A 21,068-nucleotide genomic window follows, 5' to 3' on the forward strand; every position below is an offset into this window, starting at 1 on the left:
TGCTTATAATTAGGTTTTCTCCGGAGCGGTTGTTTGCGCGCTTTCAATCGGAGACATCCGGTTATCTCCGATTGATGCCGCGCAGGCACTTTCCGCTGAGCATTCCTTTAATCGGATCAGGTAGTGATTCGAGTCCGCTGACGTCCGCGTATCTTTTAAAATAAGTTCTAATTTGTTGTTGTTTAATCTCTCTTTTATGTTAATCTCTCTCTCTTTCTTCGGCTCTTTTTTTGTGTTGCTTAAAGTGCTACGTTAGCTGACAGATTTTTTTTTCTAGTTTTGAAATTCATAGTATATGTGGAAAGCCGTATTAGTTTTATATCATTGATCAAATTAATAACATTCAATCTAACTGCAAAACTAATGCAGTAGTAAAGCTTTTCAGTAGCTAATGTAAACATTTATACTTTAATTCTCCTAGAAACTCTCGTTTAATCCCAAACAGGGTTTGTCAATTATTATTCTAATCGATTTAGTTTAACGTAAAATATATTAAGGGAGCTTCAGAATGAAACAAAAGAAACGTGGGCTATCAATGGGATAAAATTTACTGTCCAACATAATTTATTCAGATTCTTCGCCGGACAGGATTGTAATTATTGTCTTAAAGGGTGTCAGTATATATGAACTCCCTCTTCTAAAACGCGCCACTCTTGGTCTGTAATAAAAATATGTGGATATCAACTTAAGGCTAATTGTAATTATATTATTACCAGATATTTCTTTAGTTTCATTCAGAAATATTTTAATCCAAACAGTAAAATATAACTCAAGTTGTCTAACCAGTAAAATATAACTCAAGTCGTCTTGTAAATATTTCATTTGTTTTTTATTGCCTCGAAAGTTACGTTTTAGAGAAATTTCAAGACTTTTTCATAGACTGTGAGCATTTGGGAACAATAGCACTAAAACAATTTAAAAAGAAATCGTATCAAATGTTTTGCGTAATTGTTTTCATCAAGTTCGCGATTGTGCGATCCCTTCAAATGGTCTAACAAATTCGAAGTTCCACCACCCTTAGAGTAAATTCGCCCCAAAGTTTACAGTGTCCGACTTTATTATTACCTTCAACTAAATTAAAGAATTTCCATGCGACGGATATCCGATTTGATGCCATTTTATTCCCCTCACAACTACAGTCAGTCCGTACGCGCCGGTCGTCCTTGAGCTAACTGTCGCTTCGCTCCGAACCCCCGCAACCCTCCGTATGTCCCCTGTTCCACCTACGGTACTATCGGAGATCACCGGTGGAGAGGTTTATTCTCAATCTCCGATTCCTCCGCGGTAGTAGTCACTCCGATGAGCAGCACTGGTCTCGACACATACCGGGAATAAGTTAAACGCCCGTCTAAAGCTGTCCAAAATTAAAGTGGAATTATTTTAACATAAGAATTTGTTGGGGAATTTTTCTCTGTGTACTCCCATTCCTTTCCATCACCTTACTCTTACACCACAGTTTAAAATGAAATTGATCAAAACATAATATTTGTAATGTGTTATACGGAAAAGAAACCACTACACAGAATCATCTTTCTAGAAGTCATTTCAGTTGGATTAATGCGCAGAACGTTCTACGAAGCAAATAATGCCTGTATACGCTTCTATGTGAAGATTATGCCGAAATCTGACCCGAAAAAAGACAAATTTTCGCGATATGCGGTTTATGTTATTAAGGAGTTATTTTTCGAAGCGGTCTTATATCTTACTATACTAATTATTCAATTTATAAACATTTCAAATAACTGATTTAACTAAATAATAATTGAATTATTCTGACAGTTATTTGTAAAATCGACATAACAAATTTAGTGAATCGTAGCGTATGTAAACAGAACTAGTTGTAATTGTAGGATACATAAATGAATTAGAAATTCTTAAACTTTCAATGACAATATTATTAAACTTACTGGCATCATTTCTATATTTACAAAAAACAGAACTTTCTTGTATTTGCTCATCTACGCGTATGTAGTCAGAAAATATGTGGAAATTTACATTGGATCAATACACGTTTGTCATGTATACTTATATATATTCGTAAAATGTGCGGCAATCTACAATTGGATCAATACACATTTGATAGAATTACTGTTGATTGCGAAGTTGATGAGGTACGGAGAAACTTTGAACTGTAAAGTAAACAAACACGCTTTTTTATATCCTTTCTCTTTCTCTCTTGTAATCAATGGCGTAGGAATTGCGTTACTGTCCTCTATGTTGTCATATCTGTATTGTGTAGAATGCTGTTGTTATATATGTTACAACAAAATTTTGAAGCCAGAATTAAATTAAGTTCTTTTCATGAGAGTATTATTAGCCTATTTGTCAATGCAGTTTTACCCTCTGTTTTAGCATTCCCTTTCTTCTGAAGGCACTATTACAACTATTGTTCTCGCCAAGCTCAGACGGCCTCACTCACACCACTCTGCTGACTCGTTCCTTACCCAAAACATAATTTATTTTATTTGGTTATTTTACGACGCTGTATCAACATCTAGGTTATTTAGCGTCTGAATGATATGAAGGTGATAATGCCGGTGAAATGAGTCCGGGGTTCAGCACCGAAAGTTACCCAGCATTTGCTCCTATTGGGTTGAGGGAAAACCCCGGAAAAAACCTCAACCAGGTAACTTGCCCCGACCGGGATTCGAACCCGGGCCACCTGGTTTCGCGGCCAGACGCGCTGACCGTTACTCCACAGGTGTGGACCCCAAAACATAATAAATCATACGGTGTATGCCTATTAGTTATGCAGTGTTATCACATTATGACTCTGAAATAGCCCAGCCGCTGTGCTGAGGCAAGTACGATGTTTTTTTAAGCAGAGAAATTAGTAGTTATCTCTTGCGGCCAGATAAGCTGACCTCTCTACTCGGGCTGAGGCCGTCTATGTTTGGCAACGCTGTTATGAAGCAATTCAGTTATCGGACGCGGCCAACAGCATAACATAAACATCTAGAGCATGTTGATGTGACTCCTTTGACTTCTTTCCTCTGAGCTGGTGTCGTCTAAGTTTGGCGAGTACAAAACATATAAATAAACAAAGCTCTTTAAGTCTTAATTGCAATGTAACACTTTTAGTACGCTTAAATTTCAAGAACTATAAGTTAATGCTTTTAACGCGACTCAGTTCATGCGTCTAATCTTCTTCGTAGCTACAATATTTTTATCTGCGTGCAAGTAATATTTAAATTACCACTACGAAGAGTGAGTGAGTTTTAAAAATACAATTAGGCAATGTTGCTTGCGCGCGAATGGCTCGTGTTCTTCTGGGTGGCTAAAAATCCGAATTCCCCATGAACTAAGTCTCATGAAGAGGAGAATAGTGTTAAAGAATAAATGTTCGTTATAGTGTATCTATTGTAGGTACCGAGAAAGGACAATATTTAACGAAGTATTTATTGAATATTGGAGCTAAAAACAAGCTGATTTTCAGTTATGTTTTTTTTAAGAAGGTATGTTGTACAATGCAAACGCATTCTTAGGAATGAACACTATTATGTGAAATGTGTTGTTAAGATATTTTTCTCAGCAGTTTGGTTTTACAAAAAATGAGAAACTTTTTTTTTTCGAAAATTAATTATAATAATTGTATATAGTAATATATTTTCCCAGACGTACAGTATATTATGGTTTAATATTACGAACACCACATGTATTTTAATATGTATCTGTCAATATATCTAAATATAATTTCGCCCACCAAAATGTATGTAGAAATTCAAATATAATAAAATGTAGAAACAACATATCCCATAAAAGCCCAGTCAACTGCCAGTATAATAATATAAGAGTAAAGGACTTTTTTTAACTTAGGGTAGCTTATTCTTTTGTTGTATTAAGTTAAATATAACATACATAATTTTATATAATTAACCATTAATACACTTAGAGCCCGGATGTTTAGAATTTATAACAGTTAAAACAGACAGGCAAAAAAGGAAATAAAAAAAAAAAAAAGCACAATACATTTTGAAAAATCTCACACAAATCCAGCTAAAATTGTGGTTTCATTTCAATGGAGTTTCCTGTTGTCAGATCTTCACTTTCGTTTTTCGATACGTTTTCTATTTTCTATGTGTTTTCCACTTTTACAATGTCTCTGTATATATTGACGTTTGTTATTCCTCATGTTTACGCTAGACAGTTTGAAAGTAATATATTCCCCATTCACTTCAAAACACTCCTCTCCAAGTTCTGTCACAAATTGATGCTTCTTAGATCCCTTTTTCTTCGTCATGATGCACTAATCTATGCAGATAAGTAGCGTACCGACGGGTAGTTACAAACTATATGTGTGTCGTGATGAACAAACAATTGTTTATTTCATAGTGTTTCTCCCTACATAGTCTGTTGTGTAATAGAGAAAATCGATTCCTTCGGGAATCGAACCCACGACCTACCGGCTTTCCAGTGTTAACGCCTTAACCGTAACATTACAATGTGCCTCCCTTTTACTCTAGGAAATTTTTCATAAAATGCGGTAGGTAGACCTATTTAAGTCTTTGGAAGGACGAATGTACTGTATTTTCTCTTCCTCGATGTACAAGTCTTGTTTTTTTACGTTTCCCAGATGGCTGGAAGCAATATTGTATAGACCGAGTGTTAAAACCAAGTGTTCATGAGCAAATAAATGTTAGAAAAGGAAACGTGAGTTTCACCGCCTTTACTCTATGTAATATTGTAACAGATGTTTACATTTTCCTTATGAACATCGATTAACGTGACAAGATTTATTGTTTAATCTTGTGTTAAATAAGGAGAATTACATGTTTAATAAATATACCTATATTTATTCAAAAGTCAGGAAAGATCTTAAGCACTTCAGTCTTTCTTAAATTAATTTTAAAATAAAATAAAATCAATTTTTTTTTTTTCACAAAATAATGATGTTTAACATTATGATACTTTTTTTTTAATTCGATTGCTTTGATAGTGTTTATATATAACAAAAACAAAATATAAAAGCTATTCAAATTCTTAATGTGTGGATTACTAGGTTTCCTACGTGGAAGCTCATTCATACAAATACCTATTGGGTTATTTTCTATGCAGCTTCAAATTGGTCTTATTCAGTGAGATTATGAATGTAGGAGAAAATTGACCGACATCCTGATAATGATTGAGGGTCCTACTCTGTAATCTTTCTTCGTCAAGGAAGTTTGTGTCATAATGCTGACTCAGGAAGAAGCAAACCTAACGACCCTAGTTTTAAAATTGCATTAGGAATATAAATTGTGTAATATTAAACAGTTTTAAATTTTTAAAATGCTAAATTTTGAGCGGTAAAAGACAATGAAAAGAACAAAAAATTGCCTCAAGCTTGCGGGCATTTCGTAAAATGTTTCTGTAAATTCAGAAAGTCCTATTACCCTTTCTGCCGAAGGCCTAATGCCGCTTAAAATAATATATTCTTTGGATAAACATGCTAGATCAGTAAACTGCTATTACGCAAAAAAAAAAATCGTTAAGAGTACAGAAAAAGTTGCAAAGACAATTTCAATTCGTATTTATTTTGTGTTCGTTTGTCGAAATAAACACACTTACTTTCCTAATATCTGTGTAGGCTATATATTATAATTCTATGGTTGTAAGGCAAAAGGTGATAGTCAATTTTGGTCGAAAATGAGATTTTGCATCCTGATGGTATCTTTATTGTGGCAAAAGATGTCATGCATATGTCTACTATTTGTCTCTCCAACTCTTGTTATACGAGTAATTACTATGATTTTATGCAGTCGTTCAAACTTGAAATGCTCGTTCCTGAAAAACTGAAAGAAATAGCATATTATATTTTGTCTTGGAGCCATAGAAAATATATTCTTATATTGAATTAATCTATAAATTCTTATTCATGTGGTTACCTATTATGTATTGTAGTTAGTAATTCGCTAATTTAAATTTGATTCAGTTAATTATTTCATTTATTTAACTTATATTTAGTATTTAATGCTTAGAGGCCTACTTTATCGATGAATAGTTTATACAGGTGTATCTAGATTCAATACTCAAGCTTCTAGGGATGATACAAGTGTCTTAAAAGTATTTATTTCAGTCACTGACTTCACAACATATGTTTAATGTGCTACACCTTTACATTACATATTTAAAAGACGTATGAACGTTTTCGTTGGTCTACGCCAACATCATCAGATACGAAGTACATTTCAGCAATATCAGTGCTCTCTACATAATATCTACAAATACAAAACATATTTAGTGGCATGCAAAATGAGACATATTAAAAACCAACATTGCTGTGATACACATTGACATTCTATATGACTGCCTTGATTGTCACTTACTTAAAATACACGTATAGATTACAAAATATATATATATATATATATATATATATATATATATATATATATAAATGCAAGTCTTCACATATGAGATAATCAAATGGCATGATTTTAAAAGTGATAAAAATAATAAAATATAAAACTAAGATAAAAATTATGAATGTGAAGAGTTGCAAAATTACAGTAATTACATTTATTATATTTTTATTTCTGTTTCACAATAATATATATATATATATATTTCCAACATTCAGAAACGTATGTATCATGGTTTATGTCACGTAATTATTTGAATATTTTTCTAGTTTATGTGGTTTTATAAATGCCAATGTATTATACGTTGGGTTGGTTGATGTTGATTAATGATGTATATTTGATTTTGTCGGTAATGCTGTTCCTCAAATCTGAAAGTAATTGAATTCAGTAAGTTGATGACCCAATTTTAACGCATTTAACATTTGATTTGTATGATATGTTAAATGGAAGAAACTTACATGGCAATGTATTGTCGATGTCCAATACTGTAATTGTAATGAACGTGTGATATGGCGCAAGTCAATCATCAGAATTAACTGAAAAAGATCAAATATTGAATAAATGAATCACTACTGGTGATATTGATGAAGCAAGTATTTGACTGGCATCATATGAATTTAAATGAAGGTCAAAATTCGGTGCAGTTATTTTGAGTAATGAAATAGTTACGAAAATAAATATTTGTGTGCGGTTATTATGTACTAGTAGCAATTCGAAATTGTAATATGGTTAAGTGAATGTACAAATCAAACTTTTAGTTATATTATCCAAAACAGCATAAAAATATCTATATAGACTTACTCAGTGTAGACGTGCCTTCTTAGATGTTGATTATATGGTGGTTGTGTGAGGACTGTGTGACGACTATGTGTATCATGGTCGGAGGAAGATGTGGACAGTGCGCGCATGTCATTTTATTATCTCATATGTGAAGACTTGCATTTATATATATATGTAAATCAATATTTTTTGTAATCTATACGTGTATTTTAAGTAAGTGACAATCAAGGCAGTCATATAGAATGTCAATGTGTATCACAGCAATGTTGGTTTTTAATATGTCTCATTTTGCATGCCACTAAATATGTTTTGTATTTGTAGATATTATGTAGAGAGCACTGATATTGCTGAAATGTACTTCGTATCTGATGATGTTGGCGTAGACCAACGAAAACGTTCATACGTCTTTTAAATATGAAATGTAAAGGTGTAGCACTTTAAACATATGTTGTGAAGTCAGTGACTGAAATAAATACTTTTAAGATACAATATAGACTTCTCTGAAAATCAAAAATGATTTGCAAAATGATACAAGTAACCCAAACAAACGTTTTTTTGTTAAATAATCATGGGTCGGAAACTAATGACGAAACCAATAACTATACTGTACTGTAAGGAATAAAGAATAAAGTTGTAAAGTTACTTATGACAATCGTTCCTCAAAACCACTTCAATTTGTACTGATTTAAAAAAAAAACTAAAAAGTCCGGCCTTCTGCGTCAATATAAATTCTGCAACGGCGTGACATTACTTGTAGTACAGTTCAAAGGCTTCAGGCATGTGCTGTAGAGCGTCAATAGCTGCAAGCACCCGAGCTACGAGCTCTTCCATCGATTCAATTGGAGTCTCTTACACCAGGCTCTTCAAGTTCTTTCACACACAGTAGTCAGTTGGGGTGAGGTCGGGAGAACGAACAGGCCATCCAATAGGTCCACCACGGCCAATCCACTTGACTTTTGTGTGTGGGGGAACTTGAAGAGCCTGGTGTACGAAACTTCAGTTGAATCGAAGGGAAAACTCGCCGCTCGGGTGCTTGCAGCTGCTGACGCTTTACAGCACATACGTGGAGTATTTGAACGTGTACCAGAGGCAATAACAGGAGGCGGCACTTTTGAAAACCTTGAAATAAATGTTCTTGAGGAATGAGTGTCATAAGTAACGTTACAACTCTATTCTTTATTCCTTATATTACAGTACAATTTTTGGTTCTGTCATTCAATAATTTGTTTACGACCTATGGTCATTTAACAAAAAAAGTTTGTTTTCGTCTCCTGTATCATTCCTCGAAGTTTGAGTGTTGAATTTGGATACACCCTGTACTTTTATACTTGCATTATTAGTATTACCACTTACAAGAGATTAAATTATTTTAATACCACCGTAGCAAACAGTGACGGGGAATTTATGAAATCACTTGGATTACATGAAACATTTTTATTCTTAATATGTAATGTTTAAATAGGGTACTACAGGCAGGATATGTATACAGTAACCAATAATTAAATAATGAAGTGAGAAGGAAAATTCCCATTACACAGAGTATGGAGTGAGACGTAGCGCGTGGAAATCCGCGCGGCACGAAGTTCATCGTACACTTCTGATTCTACGTTTTCGCGAGTGACGTCAAAGTAAACATTGCATATTACAGCATTAAAAGTAATGGTTTTATAAACAGTTTTGGAAATCAAAATTAGGCCTTTTCTTAATACCGTGCAGCAAAGTTACTTTATTGAAAGTGTGTGGTGAAGTAACTATATGGTACACTATATTGCTTATTATATTACTTACGTTAGTAGTACAGGAACAGAATTCTATTTCAATGGTGACAAGTCGTTTGGTTTTGTTAGTAAGATAATATGTATTCTGTGTAATATGGACAATTTTATTTTACAGTCGTGGAACTTCAGCACTCGCTACGGTTCCTGCTGAGAACTTTTTCACTTGTGTAAAAAATGTTCATGAATCACATAAGGGATATTAAAAGAATAGATGATATTGCACTGAAAGAAGACGCTGCACAACTTCCATGGCACATGATCTGGACATTACGAACTGTAGACGAGAAAGTAGACTTATTCAATACGTTAATACTTCAACTTTATGACAAACATGCACCATTAAAGACCAAACGTACCAGCAAGACCCCAGCCCCTTGGATGACGACTGAAATACGTAGCCTGATGTCCGAACGCGACTTAGCCTATAGAAAATACACCCGCAACAGAAACGACGAATATTTTAATTTCTATAAACACATCAGAAATAGAACGACTCAACTTATAAGAAACGCTAAACTCATATATTCTTACAAACTTATAGAGCCCAACACAACCCCTTCCGAGTTATGGAAAAATCTGAAGGTTATTGGACTTGGAAGAGCTAGTGAACAAGCAGACATTCCCATCCTACTTGACCGCTTGAACGAACACTTTGTAAAGGACCCCACCTTAAACGACACAACGAAACAAGACACAGTTTTGCCTGACTCAGCTCCCCCAACTCGAGACAAATTCTATTTTACCGACGTCACTCCTATGGACGTAATGAAAGCCATACGACGCATCAAGACGAAAACTCAAGGGCCGGACAACATTAGCATATTACTCAAACAGAAAATATAAGACATAGTAATACCTATAATTGCACACATATTTAATAGTTCCTTAATCACTTCAACTTTCTCTAAAATATGGAAGCAAGCTTTCGTTCTTCCTCTTCCAAAAGTGAAAGTTCCCACCGACCCGAACGACTATAGACCAATAAGCATCCTGCCAGTCATATCAAAAGCACTGGAAAGAATCGTACACAGACAAATTACTAATTACATGAACGAACACAAACTATTCGACAAGTATCAGTTTCAGAGCTGGACACAACACAAGCACTGCTCTACTTAAAGTGACCGAAGACATTCCTGAAGCAATCGACTCTAATAAAGTAACAATACTAACACTTCTTGACCTTAGGAAAGCTTTCAACTCTGTAAATTTTGACCTGCTCACCCATAAATTGAGAAATCTGTATTTGTCAGAGACTGCTGTGAGTTGGTTCGAATCCTACTTACGGGAAAGACAACAATGTGCTGTATCCGGGAATCGAATCTCCTCCTGGCTTAACATAACATCAGGTATACCACAGGGGTCAGTAATCGGACCATTGTTGTTCACAACATATGTCAATGATTCCCGCCTAGATCGAGTAAATGACGCTATAGATAAATTGTGACATCACTCGATTGTGACATGGACGAAGAAATTCCATCTTAATATCAATCCTGGAAAGACACAAGTAATTATATTAGGGCACAAACGGCAAACCGACGCTGTAAAGCACCTCGACATTTCCCTCGTTAAAGTAAGTACAGTACATATCCCTTTCAGTTCTTCGGTAAACTATCTTGGCATTCACATGGATAATAATCTCAACTGGGACATGCAAATCACAGAAACCTGCAGAAAAGTATATTCTATTATCCATGTACTAAAAAGGATAAATGTTCATCTTCCATCTTGCTTAAAAAATCCCTTCTATTTTGACTATGCTGACATTTTACTGACTGACCTTTCCAGCGACAACAAAACGAAACTTCAACGTGCTCATAATTTGTGCGTACATTTTGTAAGCAATGTTCGTAAATATGATCATATTACTCCATCCCTGGAAACAATAGGTTGGCTTAAACTAGATAAGAAAAGAAATTTACATTCACTTCTCCTTCTCTTGGAAATCTTGAACTCTTCTATTCCTTCGTACCTGTCATCTCGCTTCACTTACCTTTCTTCCCACCACAATCTGAACACACGCTCTCGCCATGAAACAATACTAACAATACCATCCCATCGCACCTCTTCATACTCATCCTCTTCCACAACAGCCCTGCCAAGACTCTGGAATTCGTTACCTGCTAGCATCAGGGACTGTCGAAATAACATTGAATTCAAACGCAAGCTTACTAGGCACTTGGTCAGTAATTGAGACTCGTTCAGACATGGTTTCTTGTAAATAGTTCTCTTAATCTATCACAAAATATTTAAATATCCGGTAATTTCATCACTATAGAATTTTGTTATTCTAGGTTTAATTTGTAATTCAGTAAATACAAAAATATTCTTTGTTCTTAACTTCTATGATAAAATGTCTAGCTTTCATTAATCAGGTAATCTTGTCGTACTTTAATTTTTATTGTAATTGTAATTGTAAATTTGATATTAATTGTAATTTTTTGTTCATATTATAGTTGTATTCCCCTGAAGGCCTTATCTCTTCCAGGTTAAATAAATAAATACTAATACTAATAATAAATTGCATATATACATAACTATTACATTTAATGTATTTAATTAGATTATCTCATTATTATGTTTCAATTAATTGGATATTATCTCATCTAAAAAGGAACAAAATATAAATAATATTAAATGAAATAGAAAATGATAAACAAATAATTGCTCACACATTTAAAATAAAAATAATACATGTTTATGTTTGAAACGATGCTTCTTTTTCTATACAGCAATTTATCGACCTTAGTCTTTATTTAAATGTATTATGCGATAAATATGATGTTAAAACCGTCAAGCATGTCTTGTTTTTATCCAGTCTACATCCTTTACATACAATAATTTAATGTCATAATTTAATTGAAAGAAACACCAATATCCATAATAAAAATGAAGTTCAACAGAGGAAACAAAAAAACTAAATTCACATTTTCACATTTCTTTTCATTTCCACAACTACACAGTCTATCATATTCTCCAGTATTATAAATATAACATCTTGGTGTAGAATTGTGGCTAGCGGACCACAAAATCACTCAAGTAAAAGATACAAATTAATTTTGTCAGTGATATTAATTTTGGTGCAAATTATGTCATTTTTGGTCCTCTATATAGTATAAACGCGAAATATACTATTTACAATAAGGTTAAGTTTCCGAACTGCTTTGTGAGAAGGATCGATATTGCAGAATTTTCGTTGCCATTATAAAGTTCCTTTATTGTGTGTAGCAAGTGAGTTTTATTCCTATAGGAGAGTGTTAAGTATAAACTAGGCTTATAGAATAGGTTTTGTTCAAATTCTTCATAACTGAATAAGCTGTGCTTAACTTCGAAATATTTGACATGTTAACTTTAGTCAATAGACAATTTTTTATGAATGAGCTGTAGCAAAAGCTAATTTCCTTATAACATTCCATATAAAACTATTGTTTATATTATATTTTGTGTGTGCAACAATGAATGCAGTTACACTCCGTGGGAAAAATATACGAACGAAATGTCGAACAATATTCATAACGCAGTAATGGCAGTGGTTGTAATTATAATTTTGACGCTTTTAAAACGAATAAGTTATTCAGCGTCCAAATTAAATGTGGGCGAGAAATTACTGACAAATTTTGCCTACAAACCTCTATCGCGAAGAGGTTTTTTTAGCTTGCCGTAAATCTACGTCATAAGACCCACAGTTATGCTTTCCTCCCGTATGAAGTGATACGATTTAATCACTTTTTAAATACACCGCCTTTGTCCCGGATTCAATCCGTGAATATCGTTTCGAGGATAACTAATAGTAGTACTGATAGTGGTAATGGTATTAGTACTATGAGTAGGAACAGCAGTAGTAATAGTATGAGTAGGAACAGTAATAGTAAAAGTATGAGTAGGAACAGTAGTAGTAATAGTATGAGTAGGAACAGTAGTAGTAATAGTATGAGTAGGAACAGTAGTAGTAATAGCATGAGTAGGAACAGTAGTAGTAGGCCTAACAGCAAGAGTAGAAACAGCAGTAGTAATAGTATGAGTAGGAACAGTAATAGTAAAAATATGAGTAGGAACAGTAGTACTAATTGTATGAGTAGGAACAGTAATAGTAATAGTATGAGTAAGAACAGTAATAGTAATAGTATGAGTAGGAACAGTAGTAGTAATAGTATGAGTAGGAACAGTAATAGTAATAGTATGAGTAGGAACAGTAGTAGTAGGCCTAACAGCAAGAGTAGAAACAGTAGTAGCAATAGTATGAGTAGGAAAGTAGTAGTAATATTATGAGTAGGAACAGTAGTAGTAATAGCATGAGTAGGAACAGTAGTAGTAGGCCTAACAGCAAGAGTAGAAACAGCAGTAGTAATAGTATGAGTAGGAACAGTAGTACTAATAGCATGAGTAGGAACAGTAGTAGTAATAGCATGATTAGGAACAGTAGTAGTAGGCCTAACAGCAAGAGTAGAAACAGCAGTAGTAATAGTATGAGTAGGAACAGTAATAGTAAAAATATGAGTAGGAACAGTAGTACTAATTGTATGAGTAGGAACAGTAATAGTAATAGTATGAGTAGGAACAGTAGTACTAATAGTATGAGTAGGAACAGTAATAGTAATAGTATGAGTAGGAACAGTAGTAGTAATAGTATGAGTAGGAACAGTAGTAGTAGGCCTAACAGCAAGAGTAGAAATAGCAGTAGTAATAGTATGAGTAGGAACAGTAATAGTAAAAATATGAGTAGGAACAGTAGCACTAATAGTATGAGTAGGAACAGTAATAGTAAAAATATGAGTAGGAACAGTAGCACTAATAGTATGAGTAGGAACAGTAATAGTAAAAATATGAGTAGGAACAGTAGCAGTAATAGTATGAGTAGGAACAGTAATAGTAAAAATATGAGTAGGAACAGTAGCACTAATAGTATGAGTAGGAACAGTAATAGTAAAAATATGAGTAGGAACAGTAGCACTAATAGTATGAGTAGGAACAGTAGTAGTAGGCCTAACAGCAAGAGTAGAAACAGTAGTAGCAATAATATGAGTAGGAAAGTAGTAGTAATATTATGAGTAGGAACAGTAGTAGTAATAGCATGAGTAGGAACAGTAGTTGTAATATTATGAGTAAAAATAGTACTAGTAGCGGTATGAGTAGGAACAGTAAGAATAGAAACAGTAGTAGTATGAATATGAGTAGTATTAATATGAGTAGGAGTAGTACATCCGGACAGTATCATGAGTATGAAGTGTAGTAGTGTTGTGTGATCAATAGAAGCAGTTGTAACATATGAGTAGAAGCGAGAGTGTATAATAGTAGTACAATGGAAAAGTAGTAGAAGTAGTAGTAGTAGTAGTAGTAGTAGTAGTAGTAGTAGTTGTAGTAGTAGTAGTAGTAGTACAGATAGTACTATAGTAGTAGTAATGGTGGTGGTTGTGGTTGTGGTTGTGATAGTAGTAGTGGGAGCAGTACTTGTAATAGTGATATAGTAGTAGGAGCAGTAATTGTAGTACAGGTAATAATGTAGTAAGTAGTAGTAATAGTAGTAGTAGTGGTAGTACAGATAGTACTATAGTAGTAGTAATGGTGGTGGTTGTGGTTGTGGTTGTGATAGTAGTAGTGGGAGCAGTACTTGTAATAGTGATATAGTAGTAGGAGCAGTAATTGTAGTACAGGTAATAATGTAGTAAGTAGTAGTAATAGTAGTAGTAGTGGTAGTACAGATAGTACTATAGTAGTAGTAATGGTGGTGGTTGTGGTTGTGGTTGTGATAGTAGTAGTGGGAGCAGTACTTGTAATAGTGATATAGTAGTAGGAGCAGTAATTGTAGTACAGGTAATAATGTAGTAAGTAGTAGTAATAGTAGTAGTAGTGGTAGTACAGATAGTACTATAGCAGTAGTAATGGTGGTGGTTGTGGTTGTGGTTGTGATAGTAGTAGTGGGAGCAGTACTTGTAATAGTGATATAGTAGTAGGAGCAGTAATTGTAGTACAGGTAATAATGTAGTAAGTAGTAGTAATAGTAATAGGAACAGTAGTTGTAATAATAATATAGTAGTAATGATGATAGTAGTATTACCAGTCGTAGAAGTGAGAGTGTAGATGTTAGTGGTAATGGTGATGGTGGTGGTTGTAGTAGTAGTAGTAGCAGCAGGGGCAGCAGAAGTTTATTTAATGATGATTTCCAAAGAAAATTCTTTCAGCGATGACATGGCGAAAAATAACCAGATTTTGTTTGGATTTCTTTATCTGGAACAAACCTACAGCATGGGTCTCCTAGCCCTACTTCCCTTCCAGAGGAAGCCGTGCTAACAAGAAGTATTATCATCGTCGTTTATACATCCTTGGTCCTCGGACTCTTTTGAACTTGTGAGCTATGGAAACAAGAGCAACTTTTGTATTAGGATGGTATCCGCTGGATTACTGAAGACGATATTGATATATTTATTATGATTTTTTCTCATAATATTATTAATGAATAATATTAAACACCCATGTTAGTGTAACTGTTCCCACCTTAGCCGATGTATACACATAATCTGTCTGGGAGCAATCCTGAATTCATTTGATGAGAGTTTCGTCATATATGTAAGCCTCGAAAACTTGGGCGTACTGGAATTGGTTCCCAAATCTGTGAATCGGCTCCCAGTTCGACACAGAGCTATACCCGAGTTGGTTCCAGGTTGATTTCATCTGTGTATTGCAATTGGTTCCCGTGCTACATCAAGCCAGAAAACATTTCCCTTCCCATTTTATACAGACTTAAGACTGCCAACTAGACGGTAATATGTAGGTTAAAAATATTTTGTGCTTGGCGGACACGCTGCGTCGAATAACTTCATAATTTTATTTAAAGTTGCAACATCACAAGTGTCGTGGTTATGTTCGACTTCGAATTTCATTATAATGCCTGAATCAGAAAGTTTCACGAAACATTTAGGCCTACGTCATACATCCTCTTTCAACACAAGCATATCTTTCCACACTACCAGATAAGGTTTTCTGAAAATCGAACTTGTGATCATTGACCACTAAGAGTTTTTTTCCCTCTTTTCATTGAGCATAGTAGTGAAATCCATCATTATATGCAATACGGCTGTCCTGTACTTCCACTGCCACTACTCTGCTAATCACTGAAACTTATGATCGGTATTTATATTTTAACGTAGATGGAGTCACGGGTCATGATGGCTTATAGGTAGCGTTATAGGCAATAACTACCTCATTCCGGTTGTTGATATTGAACACTGTGTTACATGATTGATTAACATCCCCTTCCCACACAACCTTGGAACCTACTCACGTTGTTGATATTTGAACATGGGGAACCTACTCACGTTGTTGATATTTTGCTTGGGAACCAACTGAAGAACAGCGGAAAACTTAGCAAGAAATGCAACCATATGGTAAATTTCATCGCGAAAGTAACTGAAGATTTTGTACCCATATATGTATAGAGAGTACAAAATAAAAAGATCACGCACGGAGGGAGAGTTTGAGGGGAAGTTTGGAGTGCGTATTGTCCCCGCTAATGACCAAACACATCACGTTTGTCTTTCTTTCCTAATTCTTGTTTAAAGTCTTGCTGCCTGTGTACCGACCCAGTTCCGAACACCAAGTTGTTAACAATGGTCACACTCCCTCAAGAGAGCCCGGACACTGACTTATACCTCGACTGCAGCTGTGATGCTTGTAACACAGAGTATGGTTCCAAGGGAATGTCAGCTCTGCTGGCTGCAGACCAAGAAAACAGGATCAATAGATCCTGCCTGCCGGCCATGTATTTCACTTTTATTTCCTTGGTTTGGTTAGGTTTTAAAGTTGGAATTTTTTTTTACGTGTACACCCTAGAGGAAATATGTGAAAGAGTTAGGTGATATGCAGTATTTTCGAAAGGAGAAAAGCAAGTTTCTTTTTTCTTTGTTGTGATTTACGGTTTCGAATATTGTAGACCTTTAATAAATTTAGAAGCACTGCATAGCACTCAAGTTCATAATACTGAAATATACGTATACGCGTAAATCAGTCTTTAAGTTTACGAAGTTAAAATGATGCAGTAATAAATGTGATCTGAATATAAACTTCTCCACAGATTCTCAGCTGTTTGGCAGTCAGAACTGTGGTAGTTGTCACGAAAGAGTTTATAATTGAATTAGTATATGAATATTAAATGAATATACTAAGTGCATTAAGTAGATGACAATCCAATTACATTTATAGATAACAGTTATGTATAATTAAATAAATTAAAAATTAGACCGTATATGGAATAAAAATAAATGTAGCAATAATGGTTGGTAAATTGAAGCAATAAATTGAGTTATTAAAAACTCAATTATTTAATTAGTAAAATTAATAAATAATAATGTAAGAGTGCACTTGAAAATTCATTAAGATACTAATAGAGAAGAGTATACATATATGTACACTCATACATAATTCAATTATAGAATTCGAATTAGAGAATTAACGTATGCATACCTAGATTAATGCATAATAATTTAAATAATAAATGATCAGTGTTGAGAGGAAATAAATATACAAGAATAATTAAAATAATGGACACTCAGTGCAAGGGATATTAAGAAGAATAAATTATACTGGAAAGTAAATTGGCTTTCAACTGTTAAATTTGATAACAAATGAATACGTATTAATAATAATTATAAAAATAAAAAAACAAATCCATGAAAATTGAGAATAAATAACTCATACTACCAGCAGCAGTCTTGGTAGGTTAAGCCTTGGTTTTTCTGAACAGACGCATGCGACGTGCGAGGTGCGAGGCCCGCCTCGGACAAATCCGGACTACACTAGAGATAGTGAGTGGTTTCTATAGCTGCGACGTGCGAGTTCTGCGTACCTCGCAGTTACAGAAACCATTCACTATTTCTCGTATAGTCCGGATGTGTGCGAGGCGGGCCTCGCAACTCGCATCCGTCGGTTCAGAAAACCAAGACTTTTGTTGGCAGAACAACGGCTTACGACGGCGGAAGAATCGGTTTCGGGTCCTGGCATTACGAGTCGTAATTGAAGGTGTGATTTCAGAGTGTTCTAAGACCTTTTTTTAAGATTTTAACTTGCTGTATTCAGATTTAAAGTTATCCTTTTGAAGCCTACATATGTCTGTGTAAGTTTATTTAACCGTAGAGTTGCCAACCCTCCCGTAAGTTTTCTCGTATTTGGCAGTAATTTCCAACTCCCTCCCGGCTCCCATATTTTTCTTCGCTTCGAGCATTTTCCTCCCTTATTTTTTCACAATGTAGAAGTTTTATTTCAAATATTTAATTTTACCGTGAATGAAGATGATTCACCAGATGAATTTTGTTGTTCCAGAGATTAATTGAAGGGTTCAGAGGCATAGCGGGCCAAGCGCCATTTATTATAAACGGAGAAAGCAGGAGTTAAAATTAAGTCAGTACCATAGTTTAATGAAGACTGATATATCATTCAATTTTAATGTGCATACTTTATAATACTTGCTATATGTTTCCATTGAATTATGGTGATAACTTAATTTTAACCCTTGTTTTCTACGTCTTAGTACCTTACATCCGAGACACTAATATATTTTGGGCACACTGTTATTATTATTATTATTATTATTATTATTATTATTATTATTATTATTATTATTATTTTGCTTAATTTCTTTGCCGTTCATGTACAAGATGTGTAAGTTTGTCGCATCATTTCAGAAATATTTCTTACGTAGCCTAATTCACACCTAACCCTGTAGAGTCTCACAATGAATAGGGTCAGAAAGCTCAGTTCTTATGGGTAATTATGACATTTATGACTTACAATTTAGGAATTTGGACAAAGATATATATATTTTATTAATTTTAATTAATTTAAAAGTTCAGTTCTTCTTTATAAGAAAAAGGTTTAAATTTACCGATCCCATCATTTTTAAGTCCCTAGTGGACATTTTAAAACGGATATACTTATGATAAATTGTATTAAAAGTTCCGATAGACGACTTTCTCGCTGATATGTCAGTATTATTTTATTTTTCAGCATTTCGCAGTGTATAAAATGCTCCTTGCGACACAGTTGTTACCTGAATGAGTTAACAATTTTTTAGAATATTGTAGTAAGTACGGGTGGCCGGGTAGCTCAGTTGGTAGAGCAGCTGACTACGGACTGGAAGGTCCGGGGTTCGATCCCAGGTGGTGACAGGATTTTTTCTCGTTGCCAAACTTTCAGAACGGCCCCGAGGTTCACTCAGCCTCCTATAAAATTGAGTACCGGGTCTTTCCCGGGGGTAAAAGGCGGTCAGAGCGTGGTGCCGACCACACCATCTCATTCTAGTGCCGAGGTCACGGAAAGCATGGGGCTCTACCTCCATGCCCCCCAAGTGCCTTCATGGCATGTTACGGGGATACCTTTACCTTTTACCTTATTGTAGTAAGTACAAGAATTAAAATTGGCTACTCTTGCCTTTTATGTGCATTGAGATTAGTATAAATTTTTATATGTTGAGTTAAATAATAATGCATTTTTAAATAGTGAAATTAAAATTAAAATACAGTCTACTCGGATGCGGTATTAAATCTCAGAGGAGTTTATATAAGTGCACATACTATAGTCCCATCGCTCTTATTTCCGGCAGCCAATCACATTGCAGATCGGCTACATTTAAACGTGTGCGTCTTGCCATTCGCTGCTGATGACATTATGCACTTCCTAAGGCTAGATAAATACTTAATATAATCGCCCGTCATTCTTGTTCTTTCAGCCGCCGGCGTGGCTCAGTGGGTTAAGACGCTTGCCTGCCGATCTGAAGTTGCGCTTGGGAGCGGGTTCGATCTCCGCTTGGGCTGATTAGCTAGTTGGGTTTTTTCGAGGTTTTCCCCAACCGTAAGGTGAATGCCAGGTAATCTATGGCGAATCCTCGGCCTCATCTCGCCAAATACCATCTCGCTATCACCAATCTCATCGACGCTAAATAACCTAGTAGTTGATACAGCGTCATTAAATAACCAATTAAAATGAAAAAAATTCTTGTTCTTTCGTTGGCGTTCGCAGAAAGCACACAAGAACATTGTTTGCGACTAAATTATTTGCTCAATTACAGGGCGTTTGATTTATTATCATAGGAGCTACGACATGATAATGTTTATCGATGTGGCAAATAGATTCATCGCCTGGTAGCTCGGCAACGAAAGAACAAAAATTGGCGAACGATACTACCTTTATAGACTTTATAGAGCCTTTACTTCCTAAGGCACAAGCGTAGAGGGGGAGTCACGCCGGAAATAACAGCGACAAGACTATTGCACAAAATTTCAGCTTCATCAGATTAAAACTTCTGGACAAGAGACTTATTTTTATATCAAATAGTAATTACAAGGTAATAAATGAAAACAACTTATGAACAATTAAGCACACAAAATGGAAATTTGGCACAGCATGTATTGATAATTGCATAAACTTATAAAAGTTCCATAATTATAACTTAAATTTAGTCATAACTATCATTAAAATAAACAAAGATACATCTTACGACAATTATTAATTGCTACACTAAATGCATAGAAAACTTGGCTAACACAACACAACACATCACCACCCTACCTATGTAGGAGGATGTTGAAAGAGCCTGTAGCTTTTAATCCGGCAGCACTCTTTGTGACAACAGGGGTGTTTGCTCTAATCTTAAAGCTAATCCTGATTGTTTGTTTTATTTATTGGTCATTACAAGTTTTTGCACGCCAGCGGCTCTGCTTGAATGCTCGTCGCGCATCTCGCGTTGACATGTGCACCGCTCAACATGGCCACAGGTCGCGTCGACATAGCGACGATTTATGTCCGCCCTGCTGCTCCTACTTTGCAGTGTTTATACTGCAGGGGTTCCCCGTACCCCGCTCTCACGGCTTTTGCAGTAATGCCTCGGAACACACACCAATATTTACACTAGCTATAGCGGAATTAAACTTCGCAATGAATAAAAAGAGCTAATGCTTACTATCTTTCTAGTCTAGGCCTAATGGTACCAGCAAATCCTAGATTTTGTACGTCTTTTTCCTCTTCTGCACTACAATGTCTGAGCTACAGTCCTTTCCGGTACTCATTCCTATAGGAGCCTTATCAATCAAATTTTCAAAAACAGTTTATGAACGACTTATCTCATTTTAAATTATTACTTTTCGGGAAGTCATATGTATAATTGCCTTCTTTCTTCAGT

The sequence above is a fragment of the Periplaneta americana genome, chromosome 17 (genome assembly GCF_040183065.1).
Source record: "Periplaneta americana isolate PAMFEO1 chromosome 17, P.americana_PAMFEO1_priV1, whole genome shotgun sequence".
NCBI classification, from domain to species: domain Eukaryota; kingdom Metazoa; phylum Arthropoda; class Insecta; order Blattodea; family Blattidae; genus Periplaneta; species Periplaneta americana.